Raw genomic sequence first — 9,313 nt, forward strand, 5'->3', positions numbered from 1 at the left:
ATTAGTAGCTTCACTGTATCAACTGAATATACTGTTATCAGTTATCAACTGCTATCCCTGACCCTGTGACCTCTGACCCTGTGACCTGCACCCTGTGACCTGCACCTGAACACCATCCCTTATAAAATCCCCTTTGAGTCCCACTATGTTACCATGACAACATAACAGATACACCTCACTCAGGGGGCAGAACCCTCTGATACCTTCACCGTCTACCTTGTGAAGTAAAGGAAACCATATTACACCATAAAGTTGGAACCATCCACTCCCTGGTTGAAGAATGATGTTACCATCCAGAGTTAGTTTTGTCACCATCGTGACAAATTTTTCTTATTACCCATCATAATCGATGTAATCTCATCAGACTTCCTGTGAAACTAAAACCATAAATATACCTTGCTGTGGATTTACAGTTGAGTAACAGTGTGCAAAGCTGTCATGAAGGCAAAGGGTGGCTTCTTTGAAGAATCTCACAAATGAAATGATATGTTCAACACTTCTTTGGTTACTACATGATTCCATATGTGTTATTTCATAGTGTTGATGTCTTCACCATTATTCTACATGATTCCATATGTGTTATTTCATAGTTGTGATGTCTTCACCATTATTCTACAATGTAGAAAACAGTAAAAAATAAATAATAAATGAGTAGGTGTTTCCAAACTTTTGACTGGTACTGTATCTATATACATACATACAGTGCATTCAGGAAGTATTCAGACCTCTTGACTTTTTCCACATTATGTTACATTACAGCCTTATTCTAAAATGTATTAAATAGTCCCCCTCCCCCCAATCAATCCATACACAATATCCCATAATGGCAAAGCAAAAACTGTTTCTATTAAAAATCAAATACTTAAATATTTCATTTACATAAGTATTCAGACACTTTACTCAGTATTTTGTTGAAGCACCTTTGGCAGCGATTACAGCCTCGAGTCTTCCTGGGTATGACACTACAAGCTTGGCAAACCTGTATTTGCGGAGTTTCTCCCATTCTTCTCTGCAGATCCTCTCAAGCTCTGTCATGTTGAATGGGGAGCGTCGCTGCACAGCAATTTGCAGGTCTCTCCAGAGATGTTCGATCGGGTTCAAGTCCTTGAGGAACTAAAGGTGTTCAATAAATAGCTATTCAGCTAAAGGATATTCACAGAGTATACCAAAACATTAGGAACACTGATACTGAGATGCCCTCAGAACAGCCTTAATAAGTCAAGGTGTGTCCTGTGGGTGTTGGACCATTCTTGATACACACTGGAAACTGTTGAGCGTGAAGAATCCAGCAGCTTTGCAGTTCTTGAATCAAGCCGGTGCACCTGGAATCTACTACCATACCCTTTTGTTTGTCTTGCCCATTCACCCTCTGAATGACACACATACACAGTCCATGTCTCAATTGTCTCAAGGCTTCTTCAACCTGTCTCCTCCCCTTCCTCTACACTGATTGAAGTGGGGTAACAGGGAATGTATTATGTGCCAGGACAGGGGCCAAAACCCCGTCTCTAATTAGGTGTCAATGTCTTGTTATATTTTAATCATGTTTCGTGAAGATGCTTCTGTCTACTAACTTTATTATAGGACATGTTGGGATGTGGCCAAGAGATTTAACAACAGGGGCTGGGTCGGGGATTTCCTTACAGTTGTTGATAATGAAATCCCACTTCATGATGATGATGATGATGATGGCAGTCTCACTCTCTCTCTTTTTCTCTGTCTCTTGCTCTCTCACTCACCCCCCCCCCACCACCACCCATTCCCACAGACTGATGATGTCACCTGTGCTGTGCATGTCCTTCTTGGCCCTAGTCCTATCAGGAGGAGCCTGGGCATTTCCTCCCATTGGGGACGGAGCCTCCACCCATGTCAGCATCACAGAAAAAGCCGTGCTACAGAAGGTCACAGAGGTGTGCCGAGCCATTGCAGAGTCAGAGGGACGAGACTTTACCCCCACGGTAAGTGTGTGTGTGTGTGTGTGTGTGTGTGTGAGAGAGAGAGGGAAGAGTTGTGTGTCAGAATGAGTGTTAAGATTTTCTTTTATCTAAATGTGATTATCTTTATCTACCCTTCCCTCAATTCTGATTGGCTGATTTCTAACCTCTACCCTTTGACCTATGACCTTTACCTGTAGGGTAACTCTGCTGAGGAGCTGGTCCAGGCCTGCCTGGGACCCAAAGCAACAGGTGAAGTGTCAGCAGTTAAGTTCAAATCTGCCCTGAATGAGATCTACATACAGAACGGACAGGTGGACAGAGACTTTGTCAACAGGTTGGTGCTCCATTGATAGAGAATGAGGTTCCCTTATTATGTCAACAGGTTGGTGCTATATTGATAGAGAATGAGGTTCCCTTATGTCAACAGATTGGTCTCCATTGATAGAGAATGAGGTTCCCTTATGTCAACAGATTGGTCTCCATTGATAGAGAATGAGGTTCACTTATTATGTCAACAGGTTGGTGCTCCATTGATAGAGAATGAGGTTCCCTTATTATGTCAACAGGTTGGTGCTCCATTGATAGAGAATGAGGTTCCCTTATTATGTCAACAGGTTGGTGCTCCATTGATAGAGAATGAGGTTCCCTTATCCTGTCAACAGGTTGGTGCTCCATTGATAGAGAATGAGGTTCCCTTATTATGTCAACAGGTTGGTGCTATATTGATAGAGAATGAGGTTCCCTTATGTCAACAGATTGGTCTCCATTGATAGAGAATGAGGTTCACTTATTATGTCAACAGGTTGGTGCTCCATTGATAGAGAATGAGGTTCCCTTATTATGTCAACAGGTTGGTGCTCCATTGATAGAGAATGAGGTGCCCTTATCATGTCAACAGGTTGGTGCTCCATTGATAGAGAATGAGGTTCACTTATCATGTCAACAGGTTGGTGCTCCATTGACAGAGGATGAGGTTCGTTCACGCAGATCACGCAGATGAGTAGGGACCCTTGGTATCTTTCTTTTGGTGTTTTTCAGAGTCAGTAGAAAGGCCTCTTTAGTGTCCTAAGTTTTCATAACTGTGACCTTAATTGCTTACTGTCTGTAAGCTGTTAGTGTCTTAACGACCGTTCCACAGGTGCATGTTCATGAATTGTTTATGGTTCATTGAACAAGCATGGGAAACAGCGTTTTAAACCCTTTACAATGAAGATATGTGAAGTTATTTGGATTTTTACGAATTATCTTTGAAGAGTCCTGAAAAAGGGATGTTTCATTTTTTGCTGAGTTTACGTTTTTTTCTTAATTTAACTAGTTTTAACTAGTATTCCTAAACTCATTATTGTAAACATTTAGGATGTGCATCCCTCCTACACCCTTCTTCTAGCATATCTAAAATATGAACTATTTAAATAACTAATCATTGTCATTATTGTGCCAGCCCAAGTGAACATTTGGTATATCACTCCTACAGCCGTTTTCTATATCAAAGCAATTGATCATAATCTTAATTATAACAGCCCAGCCCATCATTTTAACTCTGAGGCGTTTGCTCTGGGCCGGCGCCTTATAACTGATGGGGTGGCCAGCATCAAGGCCAACGTTCAAAGGGAGAACTTCCTGGCTGCCAGAGAAACACTGGGGAGAGTACTACACACACTACAGGTAAGAGGAGAGAGAGGGGGAGGGGGTGAAAGAGGGGATATGCAAACATTTCTGGTAGCTAGAGAGACACTGGGGAGAGGACTGTACACAGTACAGGTAGGTAGAGAGACACTGGGGAGAGGACTGTACACACTACAGGTAGGTAGAGAGACACTGGGGAGAGGACTGTACACACTACAGGTAGGTAGAGAGACACTGGGGAGAGGACTGTACACAGTACAGGTAGGTAGAGAGACACTGGGGAGAGGACTGTACACAGTACAGGTAGCTAGAGAGACACTGGGGAGAGGACTGTACACAGTACAGGTAGCTAGAGAGACACTGGGGAGAGGACTGTACACACTACAGGTAGCTAGAGAGACACTGGGGAGAGGACTGTACACACTACAGGTAGCTAGAGAGATACTGGGGAGAGGACTGTACACACTACAGGTAGCTAGAGAGACACTGGGGAGAGGACTGTACACACTACAGGTAGGTAGAGAGACACTGGGGAGAGGACTGTACACAGTACAGGTAGCTAGAGAGACACTGGGGAGAGGACTGTACACACTACAGGTAGCTAGAGAGACACTGGGGAGAGGACTGTACACACTACAGGTAGCTAGAGAGACACTGGGGAGAGGACTGTACACACTACAGGTAGGTAGAGAGACACTGGGGAGAGGACTGTACACACTACAGGTAACTAGAGAGACACTGGGGAGAGGACTGTACACAGTACAGGTAGCTAGAGAGACACTGGGGAGAGGACTGTACACACTACAGGTAGCTAGAGACACTGGGGAGAGGACTGTACACACTACAGGTAGGTAGAGAGACACTGGGGAGAGGACTGTACACAATACAGGTAGGTAGAGAGATACTGGGGAGAGGACTTTACACAGTACATGTAGCTAGAGACACTGGGGAGAGGACTGTACACACTACAGGTAGGTAGAGAGACACTGGGGAGAGGACTGTACACAGTACAGGTAGCTAGAGAGACACTGGGGAGAGGACTGTACACACTACAGGTAGCTAGAGAGACACTGGGGAGAGGACTGTACACACTACAGGTAGCTAGAGAGACACTGGGGAGAGGACTGTACACAGTACAGGTAGCTAGAGACACTGGGGAGAGAGGACTGTACACACTACAGGTAGCTAGAGAGACAGGGGGAGAGGACTGTACACAGTACAGGTAGGTAGAGAGACACAGGGGGAGAGGACTGTACACAGTACAGGTAGCTAGAGAGACACAGGGGAGAGGACTGTACACACTACAGGTAGGTAGAGAGACACTGGGGAGAGGACTGTACACACTACAGGTAGCTAGAGAGACACAGGGGAGAGGACTGTACACACTACAGGTAGCTAGAGAGATACTGGGGAGAGGACTGTACACACTACAGGTAGCTAGAGAGACACTGGGGAGAGGACTGTACACACTACAGGTAGGTAGAGAGACACTGGGGAGAGGACTGTACACACTACAGGTAACTAGAGAGACACTGGGGAGAGGACTGTACACAGTACAGGTAGCTAGAGAGACACTGGGGAGAGGACTGTACACACTACAGGTAGCTAGAGACACTGGGGAGAGGACTGTACACACTACAGGTAGGAGAGAGACACTGGGGAGAGGACTGTACACAATACAGGTAGGTAGAGAGATACTGGGGAGAGGACTTTACACAGTACATGTAGCTAGAGACACTGGGGAGAGGACTGTACACACTACAGGTAGGTAGAGACACTGGGGAGAGGACTGTACACAGTACAGGTAGCTAGAGAGACACTGGGGAGAGGACTGTACACACTACAGGTAGCTAGAGACACTGGGGAGAGGACTGTACACACTACAGGTAGGTAGAGAGACACTGGGGAGAGGACTGTACACAATACAGGTAGGTAGAGAGATACTGGGGAGAGGACTACACAGTACATGTAGCTAGAGACACTGGGGAGAGGACTGTACACACTACAGGTAGGTAGAGAGACACTGGGGAGAGGACTGTACACACTACAGGTAGGTAGAGAGACACTGGGGAGAGGACTGTACACACTACAGGTAGGTAGAGAGACACTGGGGAGAGGACTGTACACAGTACAGGTAGGTAGAGAGACACTGGGGAGAGGACTGTACACACTACAGGTAGGTAGAGAGACACTGGGGAGAGGACTGTACACAGTACAGGTAGGTAGAGAGATACTGGGGAGAGGACTGTACACAGTACAGGTAGGTAGAGAGACACTGGGGAGAGGACTGTACACAGTACAGGTAGGTAGAGAGACACTGGGGAGAGGACTGTACACACTACAGGTAGCTAGAGAGACACTGGGGAGAGGACTGTACACACTACAGGTAGCTAGAGAGACACTGGGGAGAGGACTGTACACACTACAGGTAGGTAGAGAGATACTGGGGAGAGGACTGTACACACTACAGGTAGCTAGAGAGATACTGGGGAGAGGACTGTACACACTACAGGTAGCTAGAGAGATACTGGGGAGAGGACTGTACACACTACAGGTAGGTAGAGAGACACTGGGGAGAGGACTGTACACACTACAGGTAGGTAGAGAGACACTGGGGAGAGGACTTTACATTTAAGTACAGGTAGCTAGAGAGACACTGGGGAGAGGACTTTACACACTACAGGTAGGTAGAGAGACACTGGGGAGAGGACTGTACACACTACAGGTAGGTAGAGAGACACTGGGGAGAGGACTTTACACAGTACAGGTAGCTAGAGAGACACTGGGGAGAGGACTTTACACACTACTGGTAGGTAGAGAGACACTGGGGAGAGGACTGTACACACTACAGGTAGCTAGAGACACTGGGGAGAGGACTGTACACACTACAGGTAGCTAGAGACACTGGGGAGAGGACTGTACACAGTACAGGTAGCTAGAGAGACACTGGGGAGAGGACTGTACACACTACAGGTAGGTAGAGAGACACTGGGGAGAGGACTGTACACACTACAGGTAGGTAGAGAGACACTGGGGAGAGGACTGTACACACTACAGGTAGGTAGAGAGACACTGGGGAGAGGACTGTACACACTACAGGTAGGTAGAGAGACACTGGGGAGGGACTTTACACAGTACAGGTAGGTAGAGAGACACTGGGGAGAGGACTGTACACAGTACAGGTAGGTAGAGAGACACTGGGGAGAGGACTTTACACAGTACAGGTAGGTAGAGAGACACTGGGGAGAGGACTTTACACACTACAGGTAGCTAGAGAGACACTGGGGAGAGGACTGTACACACTACAGGTAGGTAGAGAGACACACGGGAGAGGACTTTACACACTACAGGTAGGTAGAGAGACACTGGGGAGAGGACTGTACACAGTACAGGTAGGTAGAGAGACACTGGGGAGAGGACTGTACACACTACAGGTAGGTAGAGAGACACTGGGGAGAGGACTGTACACACTACAGGTAAGAGGACAGAGAGGGGGAGGGGGGTGTTAAGGGTTATGAAATATTCTATGATTGACGGGCGGGTTGAATAAAGAGAAAACTATACCATAAAAATGTCATAAATGTTTCATTCTTATGAAATGTATATCTGCAGGATACATTGTATACAGTCCTTTTAGCATGATATATTATGTTTCATATGTTATTTATTAATTTGTGGATGTCCTTCATCCATTTGGTATGATGTGTTACAAATTACAATTCATATGATATTTTACAAATATGGATAAGGGAAGGGTTAGCTAAAAGGGTTAAGGTTAGGGTTATTAGGTTAGCTAAAAGGGTTAAGGTTAGGGTTATTAGGTTAGCTAACATGCTAAGTAGTTGCAAAGTAGCTACAAAGTAGTAAGTAGTTCAGGAGCAAGGAGAGAGAGAGAGAGAGAGAGAGAGAGAGAGAGAGAGAGAGAGAGAGAGAGAGAGAGAGAGAGAGAGAGAGAGAGAGAGAGAGAGAGAGAGAGAGAGAGAGAGAGAGAGAGAGAGAGAGAGAGAGAGAGAGAGAGAGAGAGAGAGAGAGAGAGAGAGAGAGAGAGAGAGAGAGAGAGAGAGAGAGGGGGGGTGGAAAGAAAGGGGGGGGAGTCCAACACTTTCAAGAATCAAGGGATATAAGATCAGGAGTTGCAGACCTGAGATAAATCAGACACTTCTTTAGACCTGCATCTGATGGTGCCTCACAGACTGGAGGACAGCCAGCAAGATAAATCTAACCCTTGGTTTTCTTCTGAACTATCTGAGCTCATTTAGATGAGAAATCCGGCCTGGGCCAAAGCAAGGAAAACTGCCTGTGTAGTTGTCTGGCAATCTTTCAGACAACTGAGAAAGACACGTACAATCTACGTTAAGAAAGCTTTTTAAGCTCTATCTCTGACTCTGCTGGTGATCGTACATTTTTTGGGGGAAAACAGTAAATGTACTGAAGCGTACAAATTCCTCTTCTTTCCTGCCTAAGCAAGTTCTATCTGACTCTGGCATCATAACGGAGAACACTGGGACACGTGGAGCTTTTTTATCATTTTATCTCGGCTGGCTTAAACTGGGGTTTAATTTACACTGGTCAATCAATCGACTGCCTTTCCCTCTTCCAGCCTCTAGCTGACTTGACTGTTTACCCTTCAACTTCTAGTGAATCTTTTGTTGTCATTGCAACAGTTCACTGTGATGTGCTAGATGCCTTGCTTAAGATTCATGTCAAATAATCCACTGGGGCTGATATGCTTGATCCATTTTGGCTGCAGCTCTCTGCCCCCCTGATTGTTGAATCATTAACCAATATTTTTAATCTGATGGACTCCCGAGTGGTGCAGCGGTCTAAGGCACTACATCTCAGTGCTACAGGTGTCACTACAGACCCTGGTTTGATTCCAGGTTGTATCACAATCCGGCCATGATTGGTAGTCCCATAGGGCGGCTCACAATTGGCGCAGCGTCGTCCGGGTTTGGCCGGGGTAGGCTGTCATTCTAAATAAGAATTTGTTCTTAACTGACTTGCCTGGTTAAATAAAGGTTAAAAATTAAAGATTATATATGATACTATCCCCCAAGGTTTGGAAAGCGGCCCATGTGCTCCCCTTTCACAAAAGTGATGACCCTTGTGACCTAAATAATGAATCGCCCTATCTCTAAATGTTCTTGACTAGCTAAAAATATTAGAATCCTTGATTCATTCTCAAGCTAAGATCTTTCTTATCTTTGAAATGTACATCGGTCAGGTTGTAGACCAGGTCGTAGCACTATCTCTGCTGCATCCATGGTTCTAAATGTACATCGGTCAGGTTGTAGACTAGGTCGTAGCACTATCTCTGCTGCATCCATCGGTCAGGTTGTAGACCAGGTCGTAGCACTATCTCTGCTGCATCCATCGGTCAGGTTGTAGACCAGGTCGTAGCACTATCTCTGCTGCATCCATGGTTCTAAATGTACATCGGTCAGGTTGTAGACCAGGTCGTAGCACTATCTCTGCTGCATCCATGGTTCTAAATGTACATCGGTCAGGTTGTAGACCAGGTCGTAGCACTATCTCTGCTGCATCCATGGTTCTAAATGTACATCGGTCAGGTTGTAGACCAGGTCGTAGCACTATCTCTGCTGCATCCATGGTTCTAAATGTACATCGGTCAGGTTGTAGACCAGGTCGTAGCACTATCTCTGCTGCATCCATGGTTCTAAATGTACATCGGTCAGGTTGTAGACCAGGTCGTAGCACTATCTCTGCTGCATCCATGGTTCTAAATGTAC

The sequence above is a fragment of the Oncorhynchus tshawytscha genome, unplaced genomic scaffold, assembly GCF_018296145.1.
Source record: "Oncorhynchus tshawytscha isolate Ot180627B unplaced genomic scaffold, Otsh_v2.0 Un_contig_3021_pilon_pilon, whole genome shotgun sequence".
NCBI classification, from domain to species: Eukaryota; Metazoa; Chordata; class Actinopteri; order Salmoniformes; family Salmonidae; genus Oncorhynchus; species Oncorhynchus tshawytscha.